This window comes from Theropithecus gelada, chromosome 13 (genome assembly GCF_003255815.1).
Source record: "Theropithecus gelada isolate Dixy chromosome 13, Tgel_1.0, whole genome shotgun sequence".
Lineage (NCBI taxonomy): Eukaryota > Metazoa > Chordata > Mammalia > Primates > Cercopithecidae > Theropithecus > Theropithecus gelada.
Window position 1 is genome coordinate 16,611,225 of NC_037681.1, and position 20,395 is coordinate 16,631,619.

A 20,395-nucleotide genomic window follows, 5' to 3' on the forward strand; every position below is an offset into this window, starting at 1 on the left:
ACATAGGAGTGCCATGCCTGACATGGTAAAGGAAAGGTCCAGTATCTTCCAATGGGAATGTCTTCCCAGCAGAATGACCCCAACAAGGAGGCATTCAGTAAAGGAATGGATCACCCCAAGAGCCAGAGGATTTGGTCAGTCGGCACCTGAGCCATCTCTTGCAGGTGTTCTAACAGAATGGGGCCAGTGTTGACTTCAGCTGCAGCGATCCCTCTGCACAGTCCCTTTTAGGAACCTAAAACCTTTGCAGGTAAAAATGACGTGTTTTCAAAGTGAACGTGTGCATTGCCAGATTGTGCTGATGGAAAACTATTTCTATTCACTTTCTGTGACAGCCATGACAAATTACACAAAACGGTGACATAAAACAACAAAAGTGTATTCTCTCACAACTGTGGAAGCCAGGAGTCCAAAATCAAGTTACTGGCAGGGCTGTGTGCCCTCTAGAAGCAGTGCGGGGAAGCTGCTCTTACACTTTCCAGCTTCTGGTGGCTGTCAGCCTTCCTTGACTTGTGTCTGTGATCCTCCGATCTCTGCCTCCCTCTTCACAGGACCTTCTCCTCTGGGTGTCTTGTATAAGACACTTGCCATTGTGAGACTTTTATGAAGGGAGTGTGTGTGTGTGTGTGTGTGTGTGTGTGTGTGAGAGAGAGAGAGAGAGAGAGAGAGCGAGAGAGAGGCTGAAGAAAGGGCCATTATTTTAAGCCCTCCATGATCTTTTCACTGTTCTGCTGTGTGACCTGGGCCCGTTTCTTCACGTCTCTGAACCTCCTCTTCTCCACCCTGTGAACTGGAGCCAATGACTCCCAGCTTTTGGAGTCAGGAGCATTGACTTGGGTGGGAAAGCACCTGGCATGTGATCATTACTCAAGAAATAACTTTGAACTTTGTTCTTTTAAAGGAAAGATGCTTACAATCTGGAGGGAAGATAAGAGTCAGTGTTTAAAATAATAGCCAACATTTCCATGTGTCCGAAGCTGTTCCCACCACATTACATGTATTCATTCACTTTATCCTCTACATGACTCTATGAGACAGGCACTATGACCATCCTCATTTTGCAGATGGGGAAACTGAGGCCCAAGCTCACAGAGCTGCTGCATGTTAGAACTGGGGTTTGAGCTGAGGTGGACATATCCCCAAGCCTCTAGGCTGTCTCTCTGGAGAAGGAATGTGCTAAGGGAGGAGAAAGAAGCTCAGTGTGGACTTGAGGGCTCAAAGAAAGATAATTGCTCTGGTTGGAGAAATACAGGAAGAAATTCAGGAAGGCTTCAGGACCTTGGTGACTGATAGCACCAACTGCCGTGAGGACGTGGAGCAACAGGAACTCTCATTCATTGCTGGTGGGAAGCAAAATGTGTAAACTCTGTGAAAAACGGTGGTTTCCTTCAAAACTAAACATCCCCTTACCACACAATCCAGCAATCACGCTCCTTGGTATTTGTGCCGATGAACCAAAAACTAATGTCCACACAGAAACCTGGGCACAGATGTTTATAGCAGCTGTGTTTATCATTGCCAAAACTTGGAAGTAGCCAAGATGTCCTTCAGTAGGTGAAGGGATAAATAAACTGATAGATCCCGGCCGGGCACGGTGGTTCATGCCTGTAATCCCAGCCCTTTGGGAGGCCGAGGTAGGCGAATCACTTGAGGTCAGGAGTTCGAGACCAGCCTGGCCAACATGGTGAAATCCTGTCTCTACTAAAAATACAAAAATTAGCCAGGCGTGTTGGCAGGCGCCTATAGTCCCAGCTACTCAGTAGGCTGAGGCAGGAGAATCGCTTGAGCCCGGGAGGTGGCGGTTGCAGTGAGCTGAGATCCTTCCACTGCACTCCAGCCTGAGCAACAGACTCAGACTACATCTCTAAATAAGTAAATACAGATACATCCAGACAATGCAATATTATTCAGCACTAAAAACAACTGAGGTACCAAGCTTTGAAGTGAAGTGGAGGAAACATAAATGCTTCTGATTATGTGGCATTATGGGAAGGGCAGAACAGCGCAGACAGTAAAAAGATCAGTGGTTGCCTGGGATTGGAGGAGAGAACAGAAGAACAGGAGCATGGGGGATTTTAGGGCAGTGAAACTACTCTGTTAAAATGGTGGACACATTTCATTACATGCTCTCCACACCCATAGAATGTACAACACCAAGAATGAACCCTAATGCTAACACTGGGCTTTGGGTGGTGATGATGTGTCCAGGGGGGTTCATCCATCGTCACAAATGGACAACCGATGGGGGAGGCTGTGCATGTGCTTGGGCAGGGGGGACGTGGGAAACCTCTGTACTTTCCTCTCAATTTCGCTGGAAACTAACACTTCTCTAAAAAAAAAAATAAAGACTATTTTTTTAAACTACCATCTTAAACAAAAAGAAGAGGCCCCAGGTAAAATACCTCGACCCATAATGTTTCACTGAGAAGGGACTTTCTCACTGGTGGAAGGAGGACACACCGGGTCATTATTTGAGTAACCCAGGCAGGAGACCCTGCCTGGATTGAGTAATCCAGGCGTCCGCTTCAGCCGTGAGACTACCTCAGGCGAAAATAGCTTTGCGGTTGTTTTTCTTCTTTTCACCCAATGAGTCTTTGGGGGTTTGTGGCATGTCCCACGTAACAATGAACTCTCAGTTCCCCTTTCTCATTCTCCCCAGGGAGCTGAGGTGCCCTGTGGCGAAAGTGGCCACCTGCACCAGGTGTGAGAGGAGCTATACCTGGACCCAGGCCCTGTGTCCTCGCCCTGCCTCTGCATCCAGGATCCCTGCAGGAGGCCCTGTCTGCAGAAGGGCTGAAAAGTAGCCTTGCTGTGAAAGTGCTTTTTTGTCCCCGAGAGGAGAAGCAAGTCACAGTCAGGGCACCGGTTCCTGTCATCTGGTGCAGCACAAAGCAGGCCCCAGGACATGGGGTGCAGACAGGAGCACAGAGAGGGTGGGTGCTACCGGGGTGCACAGGCAGCTTGAGGAGGATGGAGATGGCAAACTTGCCCTCATCATGCCAGGGCCGCATTTAGGGCCGGAGGACCAGAAGATCCCCAAAGCCTCTGGTGCTTCTGGAGGCCAGTGGTGAGCAGTGTCCGGGGACCCCGCAGCCACCACTCAGGCGCACCTGCTTGTCCCTCAGCTGGCGGCCACACGCCAGGTCTCTGGGATGCGGAGTTTGGGCTTCTCTCCTGAGCAGAAGTTACCTGCGTGCCCTCAGCATCCCACGGATTTGCTTTGTCTCTGAGGGAATAATTAAGGAGTGTTAGTATGATATCAGAAAATTGCTAATTATGGCGAAGAGCTAACACGGTGAACTGGGAACTTGTGGAGCTCTAGTTAGTGATGACAGAAGAGGAAAATATTTGACTGTTTTGTGCTGCACCCAGGTTCTCAGGAGGCGGCGAGAGACGAGACTTGGCGTCGTGCCACGCTCGGAGCCCCTGGTCCTCGAGACGCTGCTTTCCCCATGGGAGTTTGGAGCAGAGGCAGTCAGCTGGGAAGCTGAGGATGGAGTGAGGAAGGAGAGCGACTTGGGGTGCTTGGGCTGCAGAGATCTAACACCCCAGGAGGGACTGGCTGTGGCCTCTGCCCACCCCAAACTCACACACACTGTCGTGCTTACACACTTGTACACACTCACACACATTTCCACATTTGCTCACACACTTGCATGCCCAAGCTCACACACCACACTCACACGGCTTAGTCACACATGCATACACACATTAACACACATACACACTCACATCTACACATCCACACACACACAGTTATGCACCACAGACACACTCCCACATTCACACACCACTATCACACACATCTCTTCACACACAATCACTCACATACTCTCACACCTGGACACACTGACACACACTCCATTACACACCTACCCTCTCTCACACACACGCACAAACACACACACTTCAAGCCAAATTAGAGCTCTTTTCTTGGTCCCACAAAGAAAACGGTAACCTTAGCATCTTGGTCTCGACGAGAACTGGGTGCATGATCCCATCCAACCACAAGAGGGAAAATGAGGAAGTGCGTCCTCCATGTCCTCAGACGCTGGAGAACAAAAGTATACGCCAGCTCTAATGGGCACCACACATGAACAGGAGGGATCGAAACAGAAAAGGGGTGTCTCCTGACGTGTGGCGTTGACAGAGCCCAGTTCTGCCTCATGCCAAGCACCACCTCATCCCTTGATGATGGAAAATAGTTGCAAGTCTTGTTTCCTGGCCCCCGTCTCTGTGTTGGTACAGAGTAAAGACTTGAGCCTCCCTTCCAAAGACAGGAGTCCTGCTGAGCTGACCGCCAGCTGACAGATGAAGCCATGCCATCTGCTGATCAAGTTCCCCAAGATCCACTTGAGACTCAATTTCTGAAGAGGGCCTGCTAGGAATTCCCTGTCTCCATGCTCTGCCCAGCTGTTGGGACACCCGTAGCCTCTGTGGAGCCTCTTGGCTTGACAGCGGGGCTGGATGACTGGCCACCTCTTGACTGTGCCAGCACCTCTACTGCCATGTTCTGCCTGGGGGACTGGAGTTCCTTCTAGCCCTGCCAGAGGGCGCTACCCCTAGGATCTATCCCACCCCAAAGATGGAGTCCTCCCAGTCTACAGGGGTCAGCCCACATGACCAGCAGGCTCCTAAAACATGAAGGCCTTTCATTTAGAGAGCTCAATGAAGGATATGACGAGAGAAATGAGCAGCAAGGCTGAGATGAGGGAGCCACACTGGGATACAGCCTAAATTAGTTTTGACCCTCCTGCCAATCCTTCCTTGTTCCTTCCCTCAGTTAACTGAAAACCCAATAGCAGTTCAGTCCAATTCAGAAGCCAAACACTGAGCCAGGCACTGTGTAAATGCCTGGGACCAGCAGTGAGTAACAGACTAAAAAACATGGCCTTTCCCCTGTGGGATTTGTAGTCTATGGGGAAGATGGATATTAAACAAGTGTGAAAGTATGAAAAACCTATGTGTATGTGGGTGGGTGTATTAGAGCTCTACAGAAGCACATACAAAATGGAGAAATTATCCTAGTCTAGTGGCTCAGGAAAGAGCCTCCTAGGAAAATGGCATTTAATATGAAACTCAAAGTACGTAACAGTGCTTGGCCAGAGAAACAGGGTGTGTGGCTTAAAGATGGTCACAAGATTAAAGGACTTAACGATGGTCACAAGATTAAAGACACACATTAAAGGTCACACATTCTTTGCTCCTCCTTTCTCTGAAAGAGTTGAATTCCTAGTCCCCTGGACTCTGGGCTGACCCTAGCCTTGCCTGTAGAATGTGCTAAAAGTGACTTTCTGGGTCTTCTGAGGCTGAGTCATGAGAAGCCTTGAGCTTCTGCCCATACCTTTCAGAAAACATGCCTGGGGGAAGCCAGAGGCTGTGTAAGGAGTACAGCTATCCGAGACCACCATGCTGTGAGGAAGCCCAAGCTAGCCTCATGGAAAGGCAGTGTGGAGACAGGGATACCCAAGCAGTCCCCTGCTCTTCCTGCCACCCCAGCAGAGCCCAGGCAAGTGAGTAAGGAAGCCTTTGATGGTTCCAACCCCAGCCACCCTCTGACTATAACTGCGGGAGAAACCCCCAGTGGGAACCACCTATATAAGCCCAGTCAACCAACAGAATTGTGAGAAATAATAGTAAACGATGCTTTACACCACTGAGTTTTAGAATAATTTTTTTCTACCACTATAGATAACTGGATAAAGGAGTGGAAAAGAATTCCAAGTGGAGGAACAGCATGTGCAAAGGCCTAGACTGCATCCTCAGACCTCCTTCAGAGAATACAGCTTTTAAACCATCTTAGAACCAGCTCCTCAGAACCAGCTGCAATACCTCACCCTCAGGCATAGGACAGACAGAGAGTTGTGTTTTTTTTTGTTTTTTTTTTGTTTTTTATTTTTGAGATGGAGTCTCACTCTGTCACCCAAGCTGGAGTGCAGTGATGCAATCTTGGCCCACTGCAACCTCCGCCTCCCAGGTTCAAGCAATTCTCCTGCTTCAGCCTCCCAAGTCGCTGGGACTACAGGTGCATGCCATCATGCCCGGCTAATTTTTTTTTTTTTTGTATTTTTAGTAGAGACAGGATTTCACCCTTCCTAAAACAGGAAGGCCTTTCTTTTAGAGAGCTCAAGGAAGGATATGACCAGAGAAATGACCACCAAGGCTGTGATGAGGGAGCCACCCTGGGATACAACCTAAATTAGTTTTGACCCCCCTGCAAATCCTTCTTGGTTCCTTCCCTCGGTTAACTGAAAACCCAATAGCAATTCAGTTCAAGCTAGCCTCACGGAAAGGCAGCGTGCAGAGAGTGATACCCAGCCAGTCCCCTGCTGTTCCTGCCACCCCAGCAGAGCCCAGGTAAGTGAGTAAGGAGCCTTTGATGGTTCCAGCCCCAGACACTCTCTGACTGTAACTGTGTGAGAAGCCTTGAGTGGGAACCATCTTTATCCAGTTTTCTGTAGTGTTGTAACAAATCATTCTAAAACTCAGTGGTTTAAAGCAATAACTTATTATTATTTCCTATAATTCTGTTGGCTGACTGGGCTTACATAGGTGGTTCCCACTCAGGGCTTCTTACACAGTTACAGTCAGAAGTCGGCCAGGCTGGTTTCAAACTCCTAACCTCAAATGATCTGGCTGCCTCAGCCTCCCAGTGTGGTGGGATTACAGGCATGAGCCACCGTGCCCAGCCCAGAGATAGACTTTTAATCTATCCACAGATGAACCAGGGAGAGGAGTGATTCATCAATGTTTTGAAACTGTATTTAAGTTAGTTTGGAGACGGGTGCATTAAATTTCTCCTGGGGAGAGGACCTATCAGATTTAGAAAGCACCTGAGAACGCTTTAGGAAACAGGGATTCACAATCGTGTTTTCTGAGTTGGCCATGATTATGCTGGGGAAGTAGCAACACATGCACCTGGCTGGATACAGTGTAGATTCCTCAAAAGAAAAACCAAGGGAGGTCATAAGATTTGAGTTAAGAAATAGAGATTTCCTGCTTATTCTATGCTGATTTAGTTCATAAAAATAAGCATTTCCTCCTTGAGATCTAATAATGTGTGGGGCTGGGAAACATTTGGTAAGAATGTGAAGAAAATAACCAAAACCAAAAGTCCAGAAAGAGCTGACAGAGCGCAGGGCCTGCTGGGCTCTCCTTGCGTCCAGATGATCCCTGGGCCCTCGTGGGTGAAGGGCCCTGGCCCCGCTGGAGCCTGTTCAGGGCTGAAGGTGTGAGGTTGGAATGAAGGTGGGGACAGAGGGCAGGGTAGACCCTGTCCAGATAGTTCTGTCCCTGGGGCACCCGCGCCTGCATCTCTGCGTGTTTAGACCGCCTCTGCCTCCAGGTGGCACTCTGAGGCCACATCCTGCTTCTCCTGCTTTGAAAGAGCCAGGCCACCCCCTCTGGCCTTCAGTCAGTGTCTCTCAGAGAGCCCAAGCCAGGCCTGGTCTATGGGGTGAGGGAACCCCACACAGTGCTTTCCAGAAGTGGGGGAGACAGCAGCATAGCCTCCTGCCTCCTCCGGGTCTTGGTGTCTGGGTTTCTCTATTCCTGAAGAAACAATTCACAACCTACCCTCTTCAGCCTGCGAAACTGGAGTGTTTGCGAGAGGGCCAGGCCAGCACTGCGTTTTCTCTCTTCACCCCACCTGACATTCCAGCATCTGATGAAGGCTGTCTCCAGAGCCCGGGGGTGCAGGAGGCTGCCTGGACAGATTTCCCCACTCTTGTTCCCTTCCACTGCCACCTCACGTTCTTTCCATCAGGCCTCATTCGCCGGTTTCTGGAGGTCTGAGCACACAACACCCACCTCGGACAGCTGCCTCATCTCCTGGGCAGCCCAGGCCACATCAGGCAGGAGGTGGCCGACAGCGCATCCCCAGCGCGGCCGATGGGGGGAATTTGAGTGCAAGAAGCAAGGGGACAGCTGTTCCTGCTCTGTGGGGAGTCCCTTTTCGGCTCGCACCCAGTCAGCAAGTGACTCTTCTCTACACAGAGGCAGGGCATGAACTTCCTCTCTAGTTTTGGCAGCAGAGGCCATGAGACCCACGGTGAGAGGCCAGAGCTGTGCAGGCTGCAGGGGGCACCAGCTCAGGGATTCCGGACGGAGGAAGGCACTTTCCAGAGAGTACTGCAGGGGATCAAGCCTTCTCCACAGTCCCACCAATAAGACCCCTGGGGCTCAGCCTAAACCCGATCCTAGAAATGACATCCCAGCACAAGCTTTGCAGGATAAGTAAAATCTAGAGAGGAGAAAAGGCAGACCCAGGCAATGAGAAATACAGGTGGTCTGGACCAGCTCAGAACAGACACAGCACCTGTTCCAGGTGCAGTGAATGATGTTCTCATGTTTGCTGGTGTGAGGAATTGAACATTAATATCAGAATCATTCTGCATTACCTACAGCTGGCTTTATGTTATGTAAGTCAACTGGATGACAAACTGTCTTTTGTCTTCATTCTAGAGCAAAGACTAACTATTCCTTTCATTGTCTTTAGGGACACTCACGTTAATTAAAACTCTTCTGGGCTTCGTCATGAGTGGAGTTCTAGTTTGGGCGCCCAGAGGAGCCAAATGAAGCGACTGCCGCACTTACGGAGGGCTGCTCTGAGGAGCCACGTTCCTGCCTGGTTCTCCATGGGCTACGAGCGTATAGCAGAAAACACAGAAACACCCAGTCTCAGCCTGATTTCCCCTAAAGTATATCCCAAGGCAAGGGTGATGGGATTGAGGTTTATTCAGGGATGCAATCCCCAACAGTAGGAGTGAGGGGCAGGAGAGAGGGCAGGGAGGAGAGGCATTATGGCATTGAGCACTACAACGGGTCATAGATGCTCTCAAGAATCTTCTGAACCCAGTTGAGAAACCAGGGAGCACATGGACTCCCCACTCATGCCTCACAGGTCAAGGGGGTCCTCCCAGGGTATGAACTCTGCTGCACTCCCAGGTGACGGGGATGTGAAACGGTTTCAGGTGCCCCACACCTGGGCATCACAGGGAGGTCCTGAGCCAGGGTCCTGTCAGTTCTTCACTCCGGGGTGAAGCTGGTTGTCACCAGATGGGACCTGGTTCCTGCAGCAGTGGTGAGGCCTCAGGAGCTGGGTTGAGTTATAAGAGATGTTATCCACACAAGTGTGGACCACCATGGGGAACAGGTCAGTGTTTAGACCACAATTCTCCATAGAAAGAGTGTTATGGGCCGGGCACGGTGGCTCAAGCCTGTAATCTCAGCACTTTGGGAGGCCGAGACGGGCGGATCATGAGGTCAGGAGATGAGACCATCCTGGCTAACACGGTGAAACCCCGTCTCTACTAACAAAATACAAAAAAACTAGCCGGGTGTGGTGGTGGCGCCTGTAGTCCCAGCTACTCGGGAGGCTGAGGCAGGAGAATGGCGTGAACCCCGGGAGGCGGAGCTTGCAGTGAGCTGAGATCCGGCCACTGCACTCCAGCCTGGGCAACAGAGCGAGACTCCCTCTCAAAAAAAACAAAAAACAAAAGAGTGTTATGAATAAACAATGACTGGCAGAGCTTGTAGTTGAGTCCACAAACAACTAGAACCCCCTTCTGAATAAACTGCCCTGAGGAAAACATCAAGGCTCTTGCGTTGAAAGTGAACAGAAAAGGAATCATCTGGAGTAGAAGAGTATGTTTAACGTTCATCGTGGATGCTGGTGCTTGAGGAAAGCAGGCTTCCTTGGAGAAATGGAATGAGGTCATTAGAGACAGCGCTGAGACTGAAAGGTGCTTCTGGGTCTCTTTCAGAGCTTTAGAAATGGAAGACCCAGGAGCATCATTGCAGTGACCTCCCCAGCAAAACATGGGCGTGTGCTTTTCCTCAATACACTTTGATCACCAACACCACATCCACATTGTTCGCTCCTAATTTTGGTTAATATTTAGCTCCCAAACAGAAGGAAGAGAGGGATTGAAAACAGATAGAGATTTTCCTGGAGAAACTCCTTTGAGTTGCAAGAGAATGAGAAGGAGGAAGAGATTAGAGAATAAAGATGGGCGTGTGTGAAGGAGGATACCCACAGTGCGATGAACTAGCTCTGCACATCACTCCCTGGTCACTAAAGACAAGAGGGCCGTGGCGGAAGGTGGGAAGCGCATGGCACAGACTTGGTCCTCTCAGAAGGATGGGCGTAGGGAGGAGGGAGCTAGCCCTCAGGAGTTGGTAGGAGGGGACACCGTTGACCCCAGGAGCTGGGTTGCTGCCGACGATGGGGCTAGCATGGTGCAGGGCCGAGGACCAGGGCAGCTATTGTTCGTGTGAATGGAAAACGTGTTGTTTCTTAGGGAAGTCGTGCAGGGCTTGGGAACGAACTCCAGTGGCTAGTTTGCATTTTTTAAAATGTTATGCTAATAATATGTCACTGTAACGGAGAAAAGGCTCTGGTCTTCCGTGGAGTCCAGATTCTATCCCTGAACTATTCTTTCAGGTAAAGATTTATATAAAATGCTCAGAGGAGGCTGTAATAGATTTTGAGACATATTTCATAATATTTTCTAGCATGCCACTTGATGTCACAGGCAGATTTATGAAAAGGCAGTATTTATTATACAATACTCATGTTTTATTAAATCTGATTACATTGCAGGAAAGAGAGAGTAGTGACGGCAGCCTCCAGGCTGAGCTGGGGCTGAGTCCCCCGCCCCTACCTGACACCAGGATGAGGACCCAGACGTTGCATTGTGGGCTCTCAGCTCTGTCAATGCCTCCCTCAGATAACCTGGGTTGGGGGGCATCCCTTGCCTTTTCTGACTCTCACTCTGCAGGAAAAGAACTGTGCTCGCCCCTCTTCCCACCTGAGCAGGCAGGCGGCAGCGAGAGCAGAGTATGAATAACACACGGGGAGAAAGAGGACCTTTCCCTTACCTGCGGGAGAAAGGAGCCTGGTTGGCTATCCAGCCTGCAGAGCCTGAAGCTTCTCTAAGGAGTCACACAGTGCAGAATTCATCCCTGGGTCTCAGCCCTCCCAGCTCCCCAGCCAACCTGCCCTCCTTGGAAACCTGAGAAGATTCACTTCAAACAGCCCCCCACCCCCCACCACCCCGGGCCAAGAATCAGATTGGCCTGGCTCCCCTCTGATCTCCGGGCGTCTGTGAGCAGGAGGTCCCGGCAGCTGGAGTAACTCGACCCCTGCACAACCCAGGTTCTTTTCTTTTCCCGGACAAGATTTATGCGGCAGGGTTTAGTCTTTACCGCAGATAGACATTCCCAGGAGAGGCCCCGAACTCCCCTGTACCACGGCCCCTCAGTCCCTGCAAGCTAACTGGAAGATGGGCTTTTAGATACAGTTGGGTTGATACCCAAGGAAAAGAGAATTTGTATGAGGTTGGGGAACACTTTGTACAACCCGACGGACTGTGCTGTGACCCTTGGCGGGCAGGAGAACAAGGGGCTTTGTCAGCTGTGAGAGTGTGAAGGAGTCAAGGCTTAGGTTCCGGAGAGAAGATAAAAACAGATCTGAGGCCCGGCTACCTTGTGTACTCCTCGTGTGACCTTTGGCACTAACATCCTATGTCTCAGTTTTCCTACCTGTATAACAAGGAGGATAACAAGCTCGTAGGGTTGCTGTGAAATAATGAATATGAAGCACAGCCGTGGCACAGAGAAAGAAGTCAGTCACTGTTAGCCATTATTGAGAGGTCATTTAGGTTATTCATTTAAAGCCACAGAGCCAACGGCTTTGCTGTTGTTTGATACAGGTCACTACTGACCAGTGGACAGTGTTCCCACACAGTGGGGTGTCACCCAGGAAATGTTGGGGGAACAGAGAAGCAGGCCCTGGCTGTGATCCGTCCCCACCCAACGCTAGGTCCACACTGGCCAATGCCTGAGGGCTAAGGATGTTAGAGTTAGGAGGGGATGTTAAGTGACATGAAATAATGAAATATCTTGTGCACAAAGCATCCCGTGTGTCTGGGGACTGCAGACATTCACCACAGGAGGCCATGCATCCCGTGGGTGCAGCTCTGCACTTTTCCAGCGCAGGACCTGAGAATGTGCTTGGGCTGCAGTGACTGCCCTTTTATTTACCTGGCGAAGTTAGCTCCAGACAGCCTGGGCCTGGCCGCTGATCTGAGTCCTAATCAGCTCCTCACATCTCCCTCTCTTTAAGGAACCCTGGACACTAATCACATCTCCAGGGAGCCGCTGCCGCTCTGCCAGCATCTGCAGTGGATGCAGGGCGGGCCTCGTTCAGTCTCTAGGCAGTGGCCAGGGAGAAAAAGGGATTTTTTTAACTTTGCCGACAGTTTCAATTAAAAAACAAAACAGAATAAATACTTGTGTCTGTTGGCCATACTGCAGTGACATTTGTATTTTTTCAACGATTACTCAAAATTACTTTCTATGCAACCTCCATTTTAGTTGGTCTTTAAAGTTGCCCTGGTCTATCGATGTGTAACTCAGGGCCCCAAGAAACTGTGACAACAGCCCTACACCTCACTCTAGGTCTCCCATACGCACTCTCGGGGGTCGCACTGGAGGAACCCTTTTTCCATAAGGACACCCCAAGAAAGGACCAGGAGTGTTACAAGAAGGGTTTTAACGTCCTTGGAATTGGATGCAGCCCTTCTTTCATTGAGTGTATATGTGCTACGGGCACAGCTGGCTGGAAGAGGCCCTGCCCTCAGGGGCTTCCACTCAGAGTGAGATTCTAGATGGCTTCAGCCTGTCCTGTTGCCTGGGGCCTTGCTGGTCAGCTCTCCCTGTTGGACACCCACCCCCTTCCCCAGCAGATAGTGCTGGGGTGCATCGTAAGAAAGGAGGTGACACATCTAGGGAGGAGGTTGGTGGAGGCGAGGCCCACGGCTCCGTGACACTCACGCCCCCGTGGACGTCTGCCCTGCGCTGCACCTGTCACCCGGCCCCTGGGAGACGGTAGATAATGACTGCAGGGACTCCTGGGGAGGTTTCCCTTCCCACCGCTACATTAAAGAACTCTTATTCCATCAGAGTTTTTTTTTTTTTGTTTTTTGTTTTGTGTGTGTGTGTGTGTGGAAGGGGGGGGGGTGTTGGCCTAAGTCTAATTAAGTCTAATTGGTGCAGTCATTATGTCAGAATGAATGTTGTTATTTTAGTCAAAAGCAGTAAACTAGAAAAGACAGTCTGTACGACAGCTTTCCTCTCTGTCCCAGGGCTAAGGTTTTTAGGAGAGGCCCAACAAGACCTGAGTGTTTACTGTTGTCATCAACCCAGACCTTCCAGGTCCCCAGAGAGCAAACAGAAAACGGACCTGATGAGTTTTGCCTCCCATAATCTTAAGTGAAGCTGTGAAGGTTCGCATATCTAGACTACGTCTACCTAGAGGGGGAAGACAGCTCCACGTTCCTTTCCTCCTAGGAGTTGCTTGTCTACCCGGTGGGATTCCTCACCATCGAGTGCCGAACACAGTAACGGGAGGGCAGTGTGCGTTTGTTGAATGAATGAATGAAATATTCAGAGTCTGTGTGTGTGACGCACTGTACCATGTGAGTGCTGCACGAAGCAAATTAAACGCAAGCCTCACCTTTGGTGAGCTCACGTCCTTCTCACCGCCTGCTGGCTGCTGGGTGACATGAGAAAACATACAGAAAGGAATTCGTGTTTATACTTCCACCCAGCAAAATGCATATCTGATTACAGAAAAATCAGAAATGTCTGTAGATAGAGTGCGGGGTTTTATCAAGTCATCAAAGTAAACCGTGTTTTGCAAAATTGCCACAAAATTGTGCATGTTCTCATGGCCCTAATTTAGAATATGTTCCTTAAACAAAGAACATCTTTGTTTGATTCCATTTGTTTTGAAGCCCACATTCTACAGATACATTCTTTCCCAGTATGATACAAAAATGTAAGAATGCTAAGTGGAAAAATTAGATCATTTTGTCAGATGCATACGTTTTCCAATTGGCAATTATATAGAAGACTAAAACATGGTTAAGTGTAATCAATAAGCATTCAGTCTAATTATCATCTAATAGCTTGGAACCTTGTGCTTTGAGGTTCATCTCCCTAAGGTGTTTGTTCGTGTGCTTATTTGAAATCTGTCAGTAAAGACAACTATTTCGTACAGGACACACAACGCCCCCTCCATGGATGGTTCTTGGAAGGTTTCCTGAGAAGTGAGGGAAGTGTCACAGGAAACCCATGGTGATTTTGAGCTGAAATCGCTAGCTCTGCCTTTGCTGTACTATAAGGTGTAATAATCAGAAGTAATTCTAGAAATGCTGAAGCCATCTAGAATCTTGCCCTAGCAGTTCTCTTACACCTGAGAACTGTTGTCCACGGCACAGGTTTCTCTTAGAAGGACTTTGAAATGAGCGATTGCATTCGTTTGCTAAGGCTGCCTTTACAAAGTACCACAAACTGAGCAACGTAAACTACAGAGAGGTGTCCTCTTGCAGCTCTGCAGGCTGGAAGCCAGAGACCAAGGTGTCAGCAGGTGTCCTTCTGAGTGCTGTGATGGAGAATCTGCTCCAGGCCCTTCTCTTTGGCTTGTAGGTAGCCGTCTTCATGTTCACACGGCATTCCCTCTGTGTGTGGGTCTGTGTCCAAATTTCCCCTTTGTATGAAGTCATACAGATTAGGGGCCCATCCTAATCCAGTGTGATCTCAATAGGCCTATTTCCAAATATGGTCACATTCTGAGGTACAGGGGTTAGGACTTCAACCTGTGAATTTTGGAGGCCGCACTTCAACTCATAACAGCTGTGGAGGCAGCTGACTCTGATACATTATTTGAGAGACTGAGGAAGGCCTCTCGTTCTCCCCTCTCTCCTCTCCCCCTGCCCCTCCGAGCTCTTTCCCTACCCTTCACCCACCGATGTCTGAAAACCCTTAGAGACTTGCCCCTTGGCACCTTAAAGTTGGCTTGGTCTCCTGGAATCTCACCCAGATCGCAGTCATGCCCAGGAGAGGCAGCGACAAGCCATTTCCGGTAAGCTCCCGACCGTCGTGGCTCTTAACCTCCACGACTTCCGGTCTGCCCACACCTTCACTGCCAGGCCCGGCTTTCTGACTGGAAGGCTCGCGGCATACAAGAAAGCCATGGGGCACACTCAGTGGGATGGAGGAAGCGGTGGGAGATAGGTCTGGCAAGGTCCAAAGGCAAAAATCAAAGGCAGCGATATCAGAGCAAGAGAAACCGGGCGGACCTGGGTTTGAATCTTGACTCTGTTACTTCTGGCTGGGTGACTCGGACAAGTCATCTGACCTCCCCATCTGCTTGATGTGCTTCTCGTCATACCTACCTGCAGGTAAGGATGGCATAAAATACCCAGGAAATACATTATGGTGGTTCTAATATCCTCGATGACGTCATCACTCTCCCTGGGCCCAGCCCGGCTGGCAGTAAAGGTGTAAGCTCTGCAATGCCTCACAAGACACAGCGGCTGTGAACTTGCCTTTGCCACAAAAGCTGCTCTTACAGTGAGAACAGGGCCCGGAGCCCCCAGCTCCCCAGGCTCCTGACCTGCGGTTGAGTTCTGCATGCACAGCCAGGGCTGCACAGCTTCCTGAGCAGCGGGGAGGCTGTGGGCAGGAAGGGGAAATGAGAGTGGCCGAGGCTGTGCACACCTGGGCTGGATCAATGGCCACGTTGTAGAGCCAGCCCTCTGGGACGGCCTGCAATGCCCGGATCTATAGCTGTGTTAGTCATTGCCTCGCCAGGCCTTCGTTTGTTTTTCAAACTTTCATTAGTGTAACTTTCACCTCCAGTAACTCATCTTTAACTGCCCTGCCTCCTATCTGACCCAGTTCGTTCACCATTCATCTTTTCTTCTTCCTAATACATTTGTTTTTCTTTACGCTGTCTTAGTTGTGTTCTCTCTCTTTCTCTTTAATTTTCTTCAGTCAGCTAGAGATGGGGAAGGAGACCACCTGAGATGAAGGAGAAAAGGCCACCTAGCTACATTAAGCTGGGAAAGTCTGTTTAGCCGACTTTGAGGTCTGCTAGCTCTCGGTCACTCGTCCTAGCAGACATGAGCAGCACCTTCCATTGCTAGAAGTAATCATTTACCTGAATTCCAGTTATCTGCAGGCTGAGCCCATTTCAACTGGAGAAGTCCTTAAGAAGGTTGCCTTGCCCAACCACACATTGCAGATGAGAAAACCAGGACTCTGGGAAGCTTACCAATTAGTTGTTCAAAGACACATAACCAATTGCAACTCTTGATTCGAGGATCTAAATAAACCTTGCCACATAGACTTGCCCATACCTTCCTTTGTTTATTCACATGGGAAATTTGTCTCTTAGAGCCTCTGTGAAATACCACTTTGAATGCCCACACGTTTACAAATGTCCTGAATAACCTCTCCAGATAGCCATTGAATGGAAGTGTGTTTCAGCACCACACTAAGATGGGCCCTGCCTTTTCATTCTGATTACATGGTGCAAAGTTATATAAAATTCCAAATCTTACAAGAATGTACGTAATCTCATTTCTAGGGACATGCTGCCAAAAATTGGTGCGTAATTCTCTGTCTTCTTTTTTTACACGGCTACTAACTCTCTTACCGATGCTGTTGATTACTTTGGATGCGGACTCATACCGCCAATGCTGTTCGGAGCTTGTGTGTTTCACTTTACATGTCAGTAGGGACCTGAAGGTCTAACCCATTCTTAAGACGTGTGCGATATTTCATCGTTCGGCTGTACCAACATTTATTTAATCTTCTTCTTCAGAGTGCATTTGGGTTACTTTTACGTTTTTAATACTTTAAAGTCTTTAAACAAAGCCCCAAGGAACATTCTTGAGGCTTTAGAGGCTTAAATGTTAGAAGCAGAAATACAGAGTTAAAAGATTAGAACTTTAAACATTTCCGTAGATATTGCTAGGTTGCAAGCCAAGAAGGTGTACTGATTTACACTTGCACCAACAATGTACCTGGGTGCCCATTTACTTTCTATACCCTCACCAGTGCTGAACCTCATCAGCTCATTTTTACACTGGTCAATTTGATAAATGGAACAATATGTCATTGCAGTTTAGTGAGCACATCTTGATTAGCCCTGGTTTCCTCTTCCTGGCCAGTCGCTGCTTCTTGGCTCTTCTCACCCCTTAATGCATATATACATGGGAAGTATCCACACATTTTTAGTCGATGTTTTGGTTAGCAAAACATAGCCAGAAGGCAAATAAATCGCAAATTCACACCCTAAAGTTCAGAGTAGAGAGTAAGTCACTGTCAGACAAGTACCATTACACGCCTCCATTAGCCCGGCTACGTGTCTGTAACCATATTCAAAACTCATAACCAAGGCATTTTCTAGCTGCCTTGACACAATAGGGATGACATTAACTGGATGAGAGCCCTGAAGAACAATTCTGTTTCACAGGCAAGTGTCTTCTCCAACCAATCAGGCAGCCACCTCTACAATCCGAGGGTGATGCCTCACATCAGATAAAACTTGCAGGACCAATAGTGAGAAATGAACCTCGGCCCTGCTTGCCTGCACCACCTCAGTCTTTAATCCTCTTCCACTCTGGCCTGTTGAACTATTTCCCCTCGCAGCATGGGGCACATGCTGGCTGGTCCCCAATAGACCTCATGTATGGTGGGTGCTGATGGCCATGAGAAGGAAGTTGCTAGGTGGATAGGTTCTGACTCTACCCTGGATCTGATTGGCTCTGGTGTTCATGGGGGTCCACTCTGTTTGGATTCCCCAGACAACATGACCTGCCCTTCCACCCACCCGCTCTATTTTAACCTCATCTAATGATGCCTGGAAATGAGCCAGTTCCAGAACTGGCAAGAAACCTGACTTGTCCAGGTGGCCACAAGACCACCCCCAAAGCCAGCTTGGACCTCTGCCCCTGAGTGGAACTGCTCATAAACATGTTCTGTGTTTCTCCTCTCAGACACATATTTCTGAAATTAATACGTCACCACCCTCACTGGGGTCACTGCCTGATGCAGGGCAAGGCTATGTATACTCATGTACCCGGCAACGATATCTGATTTATTTTTTTAAGAAAAATGCTCACATTTGTAGCACTACATATGTTTCTTTATTTTTCCTAGATTAGTTTTTGAGTACCATGTTGCTTTCATAGTACTCGGCCTAAACACAATTAAGCCTACTTTAAGATTCACACTTGAAGAGTGTGAATAACATAACTCATTCAACCCCACTTATAAAAAGAGGAAACATGCAAGACTCATTAGGGTTTCTTAGGTATTCATTTAGAAATTAATTACCAGTGTTTTTACATCCCATCAGAACCTTCCCAGCTCTCTTTAGGAGACATTCCTAGAATCAGGACTTTATTACCACTTTTGAGCACATTTGCTCTATGACACCGTCTTTGAAAAGAGAAATTATTTTCCTTGGATATTCAAACCTGCAGAATATTGTGGACTAAAGTATGAATGAAAACTTGTTGAGGGTTGTGATGAGTGGGAGAGATTCTGTTGCAAAGGGCCCAGAAGATGATTAAGGAATAAGGAAATGAAATAGTTAAAAGACACTGGAATAATTCAGCCTGGGGAAAAACCCCAATAAGTAACTTAGGGGGAAAAGAAAGCTCATTAAGTTCTCTCCATTATAAAATTATTTATGCTACTTTTTTTTTTTTCTTTGTAGAGACAGGGATGGGCTGGTCTCAAACTCCTGGCCTCAATCCTCCTTTCTCAGCCTCCCAGAGTCCTGGGTTTACAGATGTGAGCCACCACGCCTGGCCACATATTCATGCTAATCCTAGAGAATACAATTTTAGAAGAAAGACAAAGGAAAATCACTCATAAGCCCACCACCTAAAAAAAATGTTGCTAACATTTTTATTCATTTCCAGGCACTTTCTATACACACATTATTTTTACATTGTTGTGATTAGATTATATATGTAAATAACAGTCATGTCATTGTACATTGATATGGATTCCCAAGACAGTTTGTTTCATGATCCTGGCTGCTGCTACCCTCCTCAAGCCCTGTTTGTTTATTTGTTTATTCAACAAATACTTATGGAATCCCTCATTAAGGGCCAGGTCCTGAGAAGACTGGAGCGAATCAGACAGAAAGGAACCAGCTCTAATGGAATACACATTCTAGATGAAGGAGATAAATGAGTAAATAAGAGTTAAGTGTGATGGGAAGCTACTGGAAATTTGTAGGCAGAGAGTAGCATCATCTACTTTACCTGTTTTAAAACGTTTCCTTCCTTGTGGAGGGTGGATTGCAGGCAGAGGAGAGCAGCAGCAAAGAGGGCAGGTGGGAGGTGGCTGCGTTCCTGGAGACCAGAAAGATGGCGGTATATTAGTTTTCACGCTGCTGGTAAAGACATACCTGAGACTGGGCAATTTACAAAAGAAAGAGGTTTAACTGGACTCGCAGTTCCACGTGGCTGGGGAGGCCTCACAATTATGGCAGAAGGCAAGGAGGAGCAAGCCACATCCTACACAGATGGGGGCAAGCAGGCAAAGAGAGAATGAGGGCCAGGAGAAACGGGTTTCCCCTTATCCAAGCATCAGATCGCGTGACACTTACTACCACAGGCACAGTTTGGGGAAAACCACCCCCATGATTCAATTATCTCCCACCAGGTCCCTCCCACAACCCACAGAAATTATGGGAGCACAATTCAAGATGAGATTTGGGTGGGGACACAGAGCCAAGCCCTATCAGGCAGTTTGGCTGGAAGGGATGGAGGGAGGTGGAAAGGAGAGGAAGGGACAGCAGTGGGGTCCACAGAGCTTGCTGATGTGTGTTATGAATATTAAATGGATGTGAGGGAAAAAGGAGGAATCTAGGATGGCTGCCAGGATTCTAGCTTGAATGACTGGCTGAATGAGGGAGACACAGGTTGGAGGTGAAATGGAGAGCCCTGTTGTGGGTGGGCCAGATGCCCATTAGACATCCAGGAGGACACGTCAAGCTTGTGGTTGGATGAGTGCCTCTGGAGTCCAGAGCCAAAGTCATCTAATGGAGACTTGTTGACACATGGCAGCATATAAGACTGTGAAACTGGAGGAGACCTTGTGGAGAGAGTGTGAATGGAGAAGAGGAAGGCCCTGACTTTTAAAAGCTGAGCAGACGGAAAGGAGCAACATGGCCTATACCCCAACCACATGCTCCCTGCCCCCCACCACGGTCCCTGGGATATGTGAAATAAGAGATAGGCTCTTCTCAATAAATTAGACCATTTTTATGCAGGAATATGTAGTATCCTATAACCTCTTAAAACTGTGGAATTCAAAGCAGCATTCTACAATTTTGATTTAAAAGATGACAAGCTGTGTATTGACCATCCAATAAATCACATAATAAAATACATTTAAATTATTATATAAGCCCACATTATAAAAATTTTTATTTTCAAGGGCTGCTTTTAAAATTTGGTGGCATTTTTACACAGTTCTGTGTACATTTTAAAGTTTCCTTTGGAACTTACTTCTTGACCAA

At 48.3% G+C, this 20,395-nt stretch overlaps 1 long non-coding RNA gene across 1 annotated transcript in view; it reads right to left on the reverse strand.

Moving 5' to 3' along the window:
• Positions 1-1,300: 1,300 nt before the first annotated feature.
• LOC112605415 overlaps positions 1,301-20,395 on the reverse strand; it is a 41,206-nt gene continuing 22,111 nt past the window's right edge. Inside the window, exons 2-3 of the long non-coding RNA XR_003115413.1 lie at positions 3,111-3,226; positions 1,301-1,340 (exon numbers count right to left, since the gene is read on the reverse strand). This is a non-coding gene — a long non-coding RNA (uncharacterized LOC112605415). The remainder of the gene's footprint in view (positions 1,341-3,110; positions 3,227-20,395) is intronic.